The sequence below is a fragment of the Anguilla rostrata genome, chromosome 7, assembly GCF_018555375.3.
Source record: "Anguilla rostrata isolate EN2019 chromosome 7, ASM1855537v3, whole genome shotgun sequence".
Taxonomy (NCBI): domain Eukaryota; kingdom Metazoa; phylum Chordata; class Actinopteri; order Anguilliformes; family Anguillidae; genus Anguilla; species Anguilla rostrata.
In genome coordinates, this window is record NC_057939.1 from 34,492,436 (window position 1) to 34,507,208 (window position 14,773).

Consider the following 14,773-nt stretch of genomic DNA (forward strand, 5'->3'; position numbering starts at 1 on the left):
TTCAGTGGGTCAAAAGTTTACATACACATTCTTAGTATTTTTTTATGGCATTGCCTTTTAATTGCTTAACTTGAATCATACACTTGGGATAGCCTTCTACAAGCTTCTCACAATACTTTGCTGGAATTTTTGCCCATTCCTCCTGACAAAACTGGTGTAACTCAGTCAGGTTTGTGGGCCTCCTTGATCTGACAAGCAGGTCAGGGCTTTGTGATGGTCACTCCAATACTTTCCCTTTGTTGTCTTCAAGCCATTTGGTTGGAACTTTAGAGGTATGCTTAGGATCACTGTCCTACTGGAAGACCCAGTTGCGACCAAATTTTAACTTTCTAGCTGATGTCCTGAGGTATTGCTTCAGTATTTCTAGATAACCCTCCTTCCTCACGCCATCTATTTTCTGAAGTGCACCAGTCCCTTTTCCAGCAAAACGCTCCCACAACATGATGCTGCCACCCCCATGCTTCACAGTTGGGATGGTGTTCTTCGGATTAAAAGCCTCACCCTTTTTCCTCCATACATAGCACTGATCATTATGGCCAAACAGTTAAATTTTTGTTTCTTCTGACCAGAGAACCCTCCTCCAAAAGGCTAGGTCTTCATCCTGGTGATCACCTGCAACCTTCATTCTAGCTTTTTTATGCCGGTCTTGGAGTGGGGGTTTTTTCCTTGCCTGACAGCCTTTCAGGCCATGGCGATGTAGGATTCTCTTAATGGTGGATGTAGATACTTTGGTTCCTGATGCCTTCAACTCCTTCACCAGTTCCTTTGTGGTTGTCTTGGGGTTCAGTTGAACCTTTCGGACCAAAGTTCGTTCAGCCCTGGGAGTTAATTAATTTGTGCCTCCTTCCTGAACGATGCAGTGTCTGTATGGTCCCAATATTTTTATATTTGCATACAATAGTTTGTACAGATGCTCGTGGTACCTTCAGTTGTTTGGAAATTGCTCCAAAGGAAGAATCGGACATATGGATGTCCACAGTTTGAGGAGTTGCTTGGATTTTCCCATGGTATCAAGGGCCAAAAGGCAGTGGCTCTAAAGGTAGGCCCTTAAATACAGCCATAGGTGCCAATTAACTCCAAATTAACTCCTAATTATGACAATTGGCCAATAAAAAGACTCTAAAAAGTCATTACATCAATTTCTGGAATCTTTCAGACTGCTTAAAGAGAACTTGGTGTATGTAAACTTTTTACTCACTGGAATTCTGATATAATGAATTAAAGCTGAAATAAATCTGTCTCTAATCAATTGTTTGATTAGAGACAGATTTGGTGTATGTAAACTTTTGACCCACTGGAATTCTGATATAGTGAATTAAAGTCGGACTGAAATTGCTTCGCTTATATTTTGTACTACCCTTGGTGGTAAAATAGGCAGTGTCAGCTGTATTATCAAATCATTTACAATTTATAATTTTTTGTTTTGAATTATAAAAATTGGTGTTTTAAAAATCATTGTGCCACCTACAAAGTAAGTTTCTTATATTATTAGCCTATATTTAGATGTATAATTACTGAGTGTATGAATTACCTGAGTTACAAGGAGGATAGCTAACAGCTACATTCGCTAATGTTAGCTGGCATAGCTGAAAAGCAATCTTAGCACCAACATAATTATCACACGAAATATAAAGCAACAATTCAGGAAAGCAGAATATTATTTATCTAACTAGCTACGGAGATTTGTTGACTTTGTGCAATATGACAACTCATTTAGCTTTACAGGCTTTTCCGCAGCGCCAAGCCGAATGAACGTAAAAACACATAGGCTGTCAGATTCAGAATGAATATAAAAACAACCGCGAGAGTTCTATGCGCTGACAATAAATAAATAAATAAATAAACGGAGAGGTGGTTTTATGGTTTTAAACACTCCACGCTATGATGACATTATAAATATAAGTGGGTGATTGACGAACATTTTTATGCATGGTAAGGTTTGATCTAAATGCATTTACAGAATATAGCGTACCAAATATGGTATTTGCGGGTCAGGCACTCACGGTAAGAATACATTTTAGGATATCGCTTCCGATTTTGCTTGCGTCGAAAGTGCTGTGATGGAAACAGCGATAGATTTACCCGCTAGCCACATCTGTCCAAAATGTAAACAAGTAAGGCAGTTTTCACAGTTGGGAACATTTTTATGACAACGTTAGCCAGCGAAGCTAGTTAGTTGACGTTACATAAAGATACCTCGACTGAACTAATGTTAGTATCTAACGTGGCTTGGTCAACAAAGTTGACCAGCGGTTTTCATCAGAAAAAGACGTTATGTGTGAACCTATCATTTAAAACCATTTAAAAACCATTTTGCTATGGTATAGAATATAAATAATGATACAGTATTTCAAATTTCAGTCCGACTTTCAAGCTGAAATAAATCTGTCTCTAATCAACTGTTTTAACACTACTCTGATGTGAACAAAGTAGATGCCCTAATTGACTTGCCAAAAGAAATGTATGGTAACATGAAATGTGCAGAGTTGTGACAAACTTTGAATATCTTTCACCTACGTATATGTAAACTTTCGGCCTCAACTGTACTTAATTCTCTTAATTGTATCTTCTCTTTTTTATTCTTGTTCCATCACTAATCAGTTAACCGCAGTCAGTACCATTTTGTGTAATGTCCCATTTTTATGATAGAAATAACAAAGTATTTTTCCTTGCACTACATTTGTATTGGAAAGAATTTTAAATCTGACAGATCTTACTCTGAAAATGTATCTTTGCCAAGACTATTTTTACTAAAGTTAAAATTCCACCCACTTAATTTTCTCAATTTCTCAACAATAATTGTTCTACAATGGTTCTGCCACTTGCAGTGAGGAGCACAGCCAAAGTCTGTGACGTCCCCTGATACACCAGCCCAAGAGCCAATGACTATTTCTCACAGCAAATGCCTGTACCAGAGACACCCTGTTTGGAGAGGATGTCCGCACTGTCGCCGTTGACCAATAAGCCAACTTTTCTGTTTTCTTCCCAGGATAATAAAAATGAGGTCGACAAACTGCAACCCATTTTCAGAGTTAGACCAGAAGTGATCTAACAATGTAAACACATCTAGCTTCTTAGTTCCTCTTTTGCTCCAGTAAATGGATAGGGTTCCCATGCTTCCCCAGTCCACACCTCACACCTGTATAGCCTTGAGAGGTGGCCATTGTTCACATATTACAGAAAGAGACACTGGTGGAGGGGACACTATACACATTCAAGGGCCACCAAAAGCCCAGAAATTCTGTTGGTCACCCTGAATTACCAAGTCAACTTACATCCAAAAGTTTATTTGATTAGCATGCAGATACAGAAGGTGAATTAATCCCTGTATATAGGTGAGAACATTAGTACTGAATCACAGCTTGAGTAGAAACAAGACAGAGAAATGGCGGAGGAGTTGGGAAATGGGGAGGGACAGGGGTGGAGGGGAGGTGCAGAGCAGGAGTTAATCAAGTGCAGTGACACATCAAGAAGCAGTAAGAACATAAACGTTTATGCCTGGGCACACTAATCATTCTCACCCAAAGCTGGCCATTGGGGATAGCGCACTGCAAAACAAGTCACCTACATGCGTGGGTCCAATAACATCACACACATATTACTACTGAGCAGAGGGGCTTGGTTTTGTCAGGAATCCTGCCTGATTCTCTTTGTGTTCCGGTTTTAGTTTTGTTTATTTCTTATTTTCTAGTGTTTATTTATTCTTATTTTCAGTTTACTTTGTTTTCGCTTGCGGTTGTGTTTTCTGTGTTCGTGTGCTTGGGTGTGCGTTTGTTATTGTTTTTCCCCCTTAGGTTCCTGGTTCCTGCCCACGCCCCGCCCCAGTTCCGCCGGTTCCTCATCTGCAATCAAGCCTCCACTCACCATCGTCACCTGCGCCCCATCTTCACTCATTAGCGTTTGCTATTTAGCTTCTGTGCTCACCTTTTGTTTTTCCAGATCGTGCCTCTGATTTTTCTGAGTAGCCTTTCAAGCCTTGTCTAGTGTTTTTTGTCCTTCCTGGTTTTCGACTTTTGCTTGTTCTTTTCCGACCTCGAGATTAGCCTGCCCGTCCTGTTTCTAGCCTTGGTATTTTTGACCCTCGCCTGTTTATTCGACCTGCTCCCGGTTCCCGTTTTTGTACCTCTGCCTTGTCTTATTGATTGCCCGGATTTTGACCCCTGCCTGTACTTTGACTAAGAGACTGCTTCTGATTCTGTGCTTGGAAAATAAATCGCATCTTCCACTATCTCTGGTCCGCTTCTGAGTCCTACCCCAGACCCTGACAGGTTTCCCGTTCAAATCTGGAACAGAAATTTACCTCATTGCCTCACTTGGGAATAAACCGACAAACAAGATGACAACTTTGGACCATAATCCAAGCTCATCTGAGAGTTTTGACCAGTGAAATGGCTTTCCCACTTATAATCCCGAAGGTCACGCCGTATGCGCCACGCCTGTCCTGGATTCGCGCTCGTAGCCGTGACCTCATCTGTCGCTTTCGGAGTACGCCGGACGAGCGGACTCTCTCCTCCTGAAATGCTCCACGGACCGTGAGGGGGGGGTGGATGGGGGAATGGGGACTCCATGTGCGGCTTCTCCCCCGACTGACCAGAGGGGGCGCCAGAGAGCAATGAGCTGTGGACCTGTCCTGCTGACTGTAGCCCCTCCCCCTCTTTGTGTCTGTGATGCTACAGCCGGTTATGCGCCTGCCCCCCAATAGTTACTCTTTCTTTAAAATGCAATGTCATGCAAGACTAATCGCACGAGGTGATTATAACACTTAAGAAGCGCAAGGTTATGTTCACATCAGCATTTTATTAATAAAAAAACACATGCCGTTAAAAAACAAACTCAAAGTAAATCCTTAATGCCGACACAAATATGCAGTAATCATTCGATTATGTAACCGCTCCAATAAATAAATATTTCCAGTGTGAACTCCTGTCTGTGTTTAGTACGGTGCTACAATACTGCATTATCACAAAATTAAAACAGGAAAGTCCATGAAACAAACCTTTGAAGGATAACTCCCAGACCTATTAGTTCAAACCATATCTGACTAGCTATAGCCAATAATTTCCCAGACCTTCTGGTCCTTACAGCAAGTCACCACCCAATGTAATTTACAGTATACAGTTAGACACTATGCTGCAGCAGTTTACAGTTGCATTCTGGGTATAAGGAAGTGACCCAATCAGAGAGGGAAAATTTTGCCATGTTCTGATAGAACAAATGTGGCCCAACTATAGCTGTGGCATTCCCAAAGCCCGGCTTGGTGGCCTGTGGGCCTTGAAGCAGGTCCTTATGCTCTGGTGGAGGTCACCATGGTACATTGCTCTGCCATTTTTTATTAATTGAATATACACTCCAGGGCCACTGGTTGTACATAACTTACATTCTGACATCTTATTAATGGACTAAAGCACCTTTATGAAGCTGGCATTTTGCTGAATCAATCAACATAAAGTGCTTTGCTCAAGGATACAATGGATATGCACCTGTGAATGGAATCTTGGAGATCCAGGAATGATCCCATCGCCCTGACCTCTGGTCCACACACACACCGCATACAGATTGGAGTGCTATGTTGATATTCCCACAGATTCTTTGTCTGAAGGGAAATAAGACAAGAACCATGATACAGTATCTCTGTCTACTTAGGTCTTCTACACCTCACTGATGACATGACAAAGGTCCGTCCCTCAACCACTTCTAAATTATTAATTATATGATTCTAATTGAAATGGCGATACTCAAGTCGTGTTCTGCACTGCATGATTGCTAACTAGACTCCCTGCAGCTCAGGACATGCCACTGAATGTAGTGAGACATTAAGTAGTCAGAGTCATACTAAAATTCATATGATCAAAATGTGTCCATACTGAAAATAAAAACATTACACCACATTGCAGGGTGACACTGCTTATGATATGCTTATTTATTCAATCGTTATTCATATATGTTATTTATTTTTTTATAAATCTACAAAAAGCCAAGATATCAAACAGCCTACTGTATGTCAGCCCTCCTTGAGTTTCTCATGATCTTCAATGTAGGGGTGGCTTGGATTCAAATCAGCAAGTGTAATGGCAAGATTATTCTTTACATGTCTTTTACATGTGCTTTATTAATTGTATTCTGTTAATACAGAATAGATATGTTATTAAATCACAGAAGATTAATATCCTTTGATATGATGTGGATCAGTAGAAACAAAAACAAAATGTCCCCAAATAAAACACACATCTGGAAAAAGGAATCAAGAGATGAATTTCACTCAGTAAAAATTGTTGTGGGAAGCACTTCTTTACAATGCAAAAGAAGAAATGAGGAGATAACAGCTTGGCCAGATGGTGTTGTATCATGCATAATTGAAAAGTGGAGAGATTAAAAACAAGCATGGGATAGAAGAGGAGATGAGGCACAGTCCCCATTCTAAAGGTGAAGCCACACTGTACACGGCGACACCGCCTGGTACCACTCCTGCATCCCACAATTGGCCGCTTGTGGGCGTGTGTGTTTGTTGTGTTTACCGGTTGTGTTTGTTAAATGTTGTGTTTGTTAAATGTTGACCGGGTTTAATGTTGTGTGTCATGTTCACTGCCCAGTCTGAATAAAAATAATTTTTGCAGTAACCTAGATCTGAAAGAGTTAGTCAGCTGCCTAGCTAGGCTGTCTAATGTCTAGCTAGTGAGTAACAAACAACAACAAAAATATTGTCTTGCTAATTAGCCAGGTAATGCCCTCAAAGTTATATCTGGTTAGCTAGGTAGGTGGCTGGTAGAAACAATCACGAACAACTAGCAACTAATACATTAGCAAGAATAGCTGATGACATTCTGGTGGTCGGGTGTGGTGATATGGATGCAGAAGCCGAACTGGACCATGACAACAACTTGTGTGCTCTCATGGAGCGATGCAGGGCTGTGATGCTCAGACTGAGTGAGCACAAGCTGCAGTTCAAGCTCAAAGCTGTGCATTTCCATGGTCACATACTGTCCTCGGATGGACTGAGAACACGGGCTGTGTTGGAGATGCCAACACCCACGGATGTGAAAGCTGTGCGTCATTGGGTTCGTAACATACCTTGAAAAATTCCTGCCAAAGCTTTCAGAGATCTCTGAGCCACTCCGCAGGCTCCTGGATAAGGGCACTGAATGGCATTGGTTTCCCAAACATGATGATGCAGTGCGTGAAATAAAGCAGATGGTCTCTAGCACACCTGTTCTCAAATATTACGACATCACAAAGCCTATTACGATCCAGAGCAACGCTAGCAAGACCGGACTGGGGTGCTGCTTGTTGCAAGGGGGCAGCCCGTGGCTTTCACCTCGAGAGCACTGACACAGACAGAGCAAAACTACGCCCAAATTGAGAAAGAGTGCTTGAGCATAGTTTTTGCCTGCCAGAGATTCCACCAATACTTATATGGCAGGGAAACAGTCACCGCAGAAACGGACCACAAACTGTTAATCGCTATCTTAACTCTCTGGGGTCTAAGGGTAAAATGAGGCACACTGGTGATTGTGCGATGCTCTGACATTTGTGTAAAATTCATCAACTTTATATACAGTGATTACAAAGTGTTTAATATCTTTGTTTTCAGCACAAACTCAGCTACAACAATATGGCAGCAGTAAGTATGAATATGCATTGGGTAGGAATACCTGCCAGCTAAGTAGGCTATTCACACCTGGCCGCATGCCTCCCCACCACTAAGACAAAGACTCAGTGAGCCATTTAGAAGACAGAAACAAAGACAACTTTTGATTTTAGAACATTTATTGAAGTAAACTGCATGGAAGATGAGATGAGACTGGTGTACTCTTGCAACGTCTGCCTGGCCTCTTAGCTAGTGGTGAACTAGGCCGTGTTTCCTGATCAACATCTCTGCAAATATAATAAAAACAAAATTGTTAGGAAATGTGAAATCAAATCAAACTTTATTTATATAGCACATTTCCTTCAAAAGGTGAAAATTAAATGTGCTTTACAAAAAAGGGACAAACCACTAACTAATGAAAACAAAATTTATGAAATGTGACATCATATACAAACAAAGAACCAAACAAACACAACCAGACGCAGAGGGGTAGCCTATAATTTTGAGAAGTAATGGTTAGAATCATTCGTAGTGTGGGAATTTACAAGCGTGCATATTTACAAATAATGCAAGCTATCAACGAAAAAACATTAGCTTAACTAAATAAACAGTGATATTCCAACTAAACTACACGCAACTCATCAATAACAATGCCTCAATCTGAACTAGGCTAGGTCTGTTTAGCTAAGTGGTTATTTTATTGCTATTTCCCGAACTTACTTAGAGTATGCTAATATCGATTGTGCAAGGACATCAGTTTTAGAATCCTAGCCACGCCACTACACGCCAGGCATGAGCTATTTATTATGAATATGATTGAAAAACATACAGTCTACCTGATACTTCTAACACAACCAGACGCAGAGAGCCTAGCCTATTTGAGATGCAATAGTTTGAATCGTTCGTAGTGTGGGAATTTACAAACGCGCACATTGCTGGATATTCCTACAAACACACAGATACGTTGCAATACAGTACACATATTTACCAATATGATCATAAGAAATATACTTACGCATGAAGTTGATCCTCAGCTGGATCAATTCGCTGTTCGAAATGACACCGCTCTTCATCAGTGTCGGCTTCCGGACGGACCATTTTCCAAAATTAAACGAAATGTTCACCTCAAAAGAAGTGAATTAGGCGACACTCTGTGACATTCTATCTCGCTTTCGCAGACTTGGCATTTCTCACATGGATCTCGCATCGCCCCTTCTTTAGTCTCCTTCTATGGAGAGTAATTATAATGTTGTTAACATGTGAATGCGATTTGGGCGGACTTCCTGTTGAGCGAAATTCACATAGTAATGAGTAAAGTTTAGCAAAGCATACATGATCTAATTAATCAAATTTGGAACATGTTTTTGTTGCGTCTGTATGATATCAGCACGTGAAGTTAATCATCCAGATAGAAACGAAAGTTAATTTCATCTTGTCGAGCTCCGCCGGTGGAGCTCTCAACCCCAGAGGGTTAAATGTCTCCTGGGTATGTTGCTGCAGCTGCAAAGTTACAATCTCAATGTTGTGTACAAGCCAGGGCCCGAAATGTATGTCAGTGATACTTTAAGCAGGGCTACTCCACTGTGCCACGGGTCTGACACCAGATTGTGTGCAACATGCAGTGTGTACCATGGACAGCACTCAGAAAGAGTACTCACAGCCGGACCAAGCACAGCACCTGGATGTTACAGCCTTCAGACTCCACCAAATTGCGAAACACACATAAACGGATTATGTACTTCAAGAGCTAAAATCTGTGATCCTCGGTGGGCGGCCTGATTTCAAGGAGGACACCCTATTGGCAGTGCAGGAATACTGGCCCTTTAGGGATGAGCTGAACTCATCCCTAAAAACTGGTTGCTGTACAGAGGGCAGTGCGTCGTTATTCCAAAGGCCTTGAGAGCAGAACTGCTTAAACGCATACACACTAGCCACATCGGTGGGGAGGCATGTTACAGACGCGCCAGGGATCCGCTTTTCTGGCCAAACATGAAAGCTGAGATAAAATACTTTGTGGCGAACTGCTCCGCTTGCAATGAATACGCACGAGCCCAGCAGAAGGAATCTATTTTCCACCAAGTCATTTTGAGGGCCGGTGCCTAATCGCAAACCAGTTCTTTGGTTTTTGACAGCAAAAGAACCGGCTCTCGGCCAGGTAAACTGGATCCAAAGCAGCACCAACACTTGGCTGGTCTACAACCAAGAACCATTTAAGTCAGGGGCTGGGGGTGGGATTATCGTGACCAACCAAGACCAACTAAAACTTTGTGTCCACCAGGTAGAGGGAGAGCACCTATTATCGACCACCTTTGTTCGACATATAGGAAAACGTAAACGGATTTGCAACTATATATGAAATAGGCAAAATATCAGTAACAACCTGTACCTAGTTATGTAGAAAAAAATGTCCTTGTTATCCTCCAGTAGTTATTTTTTCAGTACTTTCGCAATTTTTTCTGTGCCGGCAAATAAGTCAGAGGTGGTCCTCTGCAATTGCCTTTGGAGATTGTTGTTGGGGTGTGCCAACATGAGGAAGACAGCAGTGTTGATGCAAATTAAGCTGGCCGTCATAAGGCTCAGAAATGAAAATCAATCAATCAGGAACACTGCAAAAAACCTGGGCGTGCCCAAGTCAACAGTTTGGTTAATCATTAACAAGAAAAAAACAACTGGTGAACTCAATTATGTCAAAAGACCCGGTAGACAGAGGAAGATTACTGTAGTGGATGACCGGAGAATACTCTCTATGGTGAAGAAAACCCCCCTGACAACAGCCTAACAAATCAAAAACACTCTCCTGGATGCAGGTGTAGATGTGTCAAAGTCTACCATACGTAGAAGACCACACCAGCAGAGGGTAAACTACAAGATGCAAACCACTGATAAGCCTGAAGAATAGAAAGGCGAGATTTCAGTTTGCTAAAAAGCACCTAAAAGAGCCCCAAGAGTTTTGGAACAAAGTCTTGTGGACAGGTGAGACAAAGATTAACATAGTGATGGAAAGAGGAAAGTGTGGAGAAAAAAAGGAAATGCCCATGATCCAAAGCATACCACCTCATCCGTGAAACATGGTGGAGGGGGTGTTATGGCTTGGACCTGTATAGCTGCCAGTGGAACGTGCTCACTTGTCTTCATCAATGATATGACTGCAGACAGAAGTAGAACAATGAATTCTGAAGTCTACAGAAATATTTTATCTGTTCAGATAAAACCAAATGCCTCCAAACTCATTGGACGGCACTTCATCATGCAACAAGACAATGACCCGAAACACACTGCTAGAGCATCAAAGGGGTTTTTGACGGAATCCTTGACTGGCTGAGTCAATCACCGGATCTGAATCCAACTGAACATGCATTTCACATGCTGAAGAGGAGACTGAAGGCAAAACGTCCCCGAAACAAGCAGGAACTGAAAATTTTCTTATCATCGCATTCACTTACGCATTCACTCTGTGGTAGCAGTAAAAGACGCTGCACCTAACGAAACGTTGTCAACGATTTTTCGTAATTTCTTGGAAAATACTATTATTATTGAGGACTTCTGGGCATAGCTAAGCCATATGTTTGCTGATAAACCTAGCTGACATCGTTTTCTGGAGCAAAACAGAAATGAATAGAACAATATAATTGATTTACTGTCTCTGTCTCCATCTACTGAATATAGATAAGATTTCATCATTGCTATGTAAGTATTACTGCTCAAAATATTTTGGTTATATATGTTATTTTTGAAATTGAGTGTCTAAATAGGTTAGTGGTATTATATAATGTGGATATTTCACACTGTAATGTAAGCGTTAGTTAGTAGTGTAATAGTTTTTCTGAAGCATGCAACAGTGAGAGTTGGAACATTGCCAAAATGTGGTGGACGGTTGAAAATTGTTTTCATGTCGTCCCATCCCCATAGAAGAAAACATGAGAGTACAGAGTACAGAAATACATGCAAGAGTTAATTATTACACATTTAGGTACTGTACCACATCGTGTGACAATATTTTTGCATTCATTTTTTAATCTGAGAGCAATGTTTCATCTTAAACCTTCATAAGGGGCTCATTTATATGCTTTATAATGGACAAAAAGCATTTTATTCAATTTTGGTGAGATTTTGGATATGTTTCTGGACCCCTAGATAATTTAGACCACTGTACTGACGGAAAGCTTGTAATTCCCACTTGAAAATGATGCAACAGTGAGTTTCTTGAGTCAAAACAGTTGATTTGTAGTGAAATATATAAATATGTTGTGATTTACAGCAATGCCTAATTTCAACATTTTGGATACATTTGGAGATGCTGGGTACACTGCTTAGTTTTTGCTTCATACACCCATAGTAGTTCTACATATCCACCCGTAGATTTTATGAACTTGTGGTCAAGAAGTTTTTGATCCAGGACATGTATAGTTTAACCTGCTGTATATATGCAATCTCTCAGTATTTCATTGCAAACTTAAAAAAGTAAAAATTCATTTTTGATTTTTTGTCTAGACAATTGCATTTGTGGCACTTTATTTCTTCCAAAATTATGAATATAAAGTAATCTGCGTTAGTATTGTATGGTAAAAATGGTAAAAGTGTCTTGCTTCATTTAAGCCATTTTTCAAATCTCTGTGGTGTTCACGTCTGGAGTTATAAAGCTTTAAATAGGGTACCCCCTAAATGGGCAAGGATTGGCAAAATTTGGCTTGTGCCTTAAGAGGTTAAAGTGACAATCTCGAACATTTCAGTTTCGTTCCCTATGGCGGTGCCAATGGCGAGAAGCGGTAATTGCAGGTGTGTTTTTGGACCTCACTTCCCATAGATCCAACCGGATCCAACCAGTGTCGCCTGTGTGACGTCAGTCAGTTGGCACGCCAACTGTAACACTTACTATTTACTGAATAAAAAAACGGTTGTTACAAAAGTAACGTTATGTACATACTCATTCGTTGTCTAACATTAGGCTAACTCAAGATGTCTTTACACTGCCGAGCCGGGTTAAAATGCCGTAGCAAACCTGGGGTAGAATTAGTGATGATCAATTTCTGCAAACGTTCCTTATTCACCTTTCGCCCAGTATGAACATCTTTACACTGCAGAGAAGAATTTGCGGGATTCGCTGTGGCTCGTGCAATATGTATCTCGTGCACAATAAGCAGTCTTTTTTTGTGAATGATTGTTGTGTGGTATTTTTGAAACAACTGCCTTGCAAAATGTTACCCCTGGTGTTTCTGGTTTTGCTAGCTAAACTGTTCGAGAATAAAGCTGAGCTGGGTCTTAAATTAGCAATCAGAACAAGAAGAATAAAACAAAAACAAAGGAGATAAAGGCTGAAGGAACATATGAGGAAGTGTAATAAAATAATAACAATGCTAATCCATACTGCCCTATTCTTTTATTTAGTTTTCTCCTGCATGACGTCTTCAGAAATCAGACCCGGCTCTGCTCCACATACCCCGGCTTTATTCCGATCATTATAATATATTGATGAACTCGATGGCAATGTAAATAACGGTAACGTTAAGGCCAGTTCAGATCAATGATTCGCAACGAGGCGAAACGGTTTTAGAATGTTGCAGAGAAAATTGCAGCGGTGTGAACTGGCTAGTAGCAGAGCCGTTGCCTGCCCTGAGGTTTTAAAAGACCGTCCTTGTCAAATCGCCAAGTGCAGTTTTAGAACGTTTACAATCAGACGTCTTGGAATTTTGCAAGTTGCACCCAGTCTCGTTGCGAATCATTGATCTGAACTGGCCTTAAGTTAGCTACACTGCAACGTTGCAACAAGGTAGCATTGCATTCGAGAGACGGTTTGCGAAGTCGGTACCGGTCGGTAGCGTTAGCTAGCGTTTTTTATAATTGTTAGCCGACATTAGATTGTGTTAAGTAGATTAGCTAGCTAGCTAACGCAACGTTACCTGATATGAGAGATAGATACTGTGCGCAACGTTGTCTAAACTAATGTTGTCTTTCTTGACATGGTCAAGTAGCTAGCATTAGCTGTGCAAATAGCTATGTAATTTAGTAAAGTTACATTGTCATTAAATGTAATAAATTAAATGTCTACATCAACAAATAATATGATCTCTCATGTTACACAAAAACTTTTTAGGGTTCCATAACTCCCCCAACACCCCCTTTCTCTGTTATTGTAACGCATGCAGACACCGGAAAAAACAGTACGCCGCTCACACACAAGTGAGTTGAAGAGCGAGCCTGTTGCGTTAGTTCCGCCTACCCTCTCTGGCGGACCAACCACTGATGGGTGATGAAAAACGCGTCACTAACTGTGCGCCGCTTGTCATTTTTTCCCGGGAATGTTGCCACAGACACCAAGTTTTTTAATCATGAATTATGATAATAATAATAGTATAAATTAATATAAAAATAGGCCCAATCACCATTGTGTTACCCAATGCAGCGATAGATAGTGACTTAAAAGATATTTATTTTAATGAAAATCTTCAAGATTATTACTTTAAACAGGTAGTATATAGTGCCCTCATGAGTAAAACCAAATGTCACTGCACTGATATGAGATGTCAACATACAGTATTTTGAATATGTTATCATATTATATAATTATATTCATTCTCAAGCTGTAAAGAGAAAGTTTTAATTAGCCTAACAGCATTTGTATGCATATATGTTGACCATGCATAGTAACATATTCAATTTTAGGTCTTATGTTGACATCTTATTGGTCTTTGTAGTAGGCTACTTGTAATGCTTATGAACTCGATTTGGGCCTAAATGACCACTCTGTACATTATTTTTTTACTTACAACAATAAATGTTGAACACTTTCACATACTTCCCAAAGCAACCACACACATTTGCAAAGCAATCTGAACTATTTACACTCAACCCCTATCAAATTAATGTTCCTACACTATACTTCATTGCAGTTTGTGTTGAAAACAGTTCTGTTTTCCATTAAGATACTGACCTCACATTTCTGACAAGCTTCACATTGTCTGTTGATGAGCCATACCCACATCAAAATTTACTGGCTGATTTTTTGAACATAGAAACTTTATATAAATTTTAAAGATTTTCCATAGTAGATGCTGCATGCCAAGTCTCTTGCAATTCTATCAAACCAACAAGGATAGATTTTGAAGGTTTTTCACAAAATTCTAAATTGTGTAAATTATGGGGAAATTATGGTTTATTGAGGCCATTTTTTGAAATGTATAGGGATATACT

The 14,773-nt window shown here is 40.4% G+C and overlaps 1 protein-coding gene and 1 long non-coding RNA gene across 3 annotated transcripts in view; one reads left to right on the plus strand and one right to left on the minus strand.

Annotated features, from left to right (window-relative positions):
* LOC135259583 (C-terminal binding protein 1) overlaps positions 1–14,773 on the minus strand; it is a 205,655-nt gene that overhangs the window by 114,665 nt on the left and 76,217 nt on the right. The window contains exon 2 of one of the 2 annotated variants that reach the window (XM_064344106.1): positions 5,481–5,593. The exons of the other annotated variant lie outside the window; for it this stretch is intronic. The gene's annotated coding sequence lies outside the window, so the exon portion shown is untranslated. The remainder of the gene's footprint in view (positions 1–5,480; positions 5,594–14,773) is intronic. 2 annotated transcript variants of the gene reach the window in all.
* On the plus strand, positions 3,556–4,920 carry LOC135259589 (uncharacterized). Its single transcript, XR_010331334.1, has 2 exons — positions 3,556–3,621; positions 4,269–4,920. It is a non-coding gene; the product is annotated as an uncharacterized LOC135259589 (long non-coding RNA).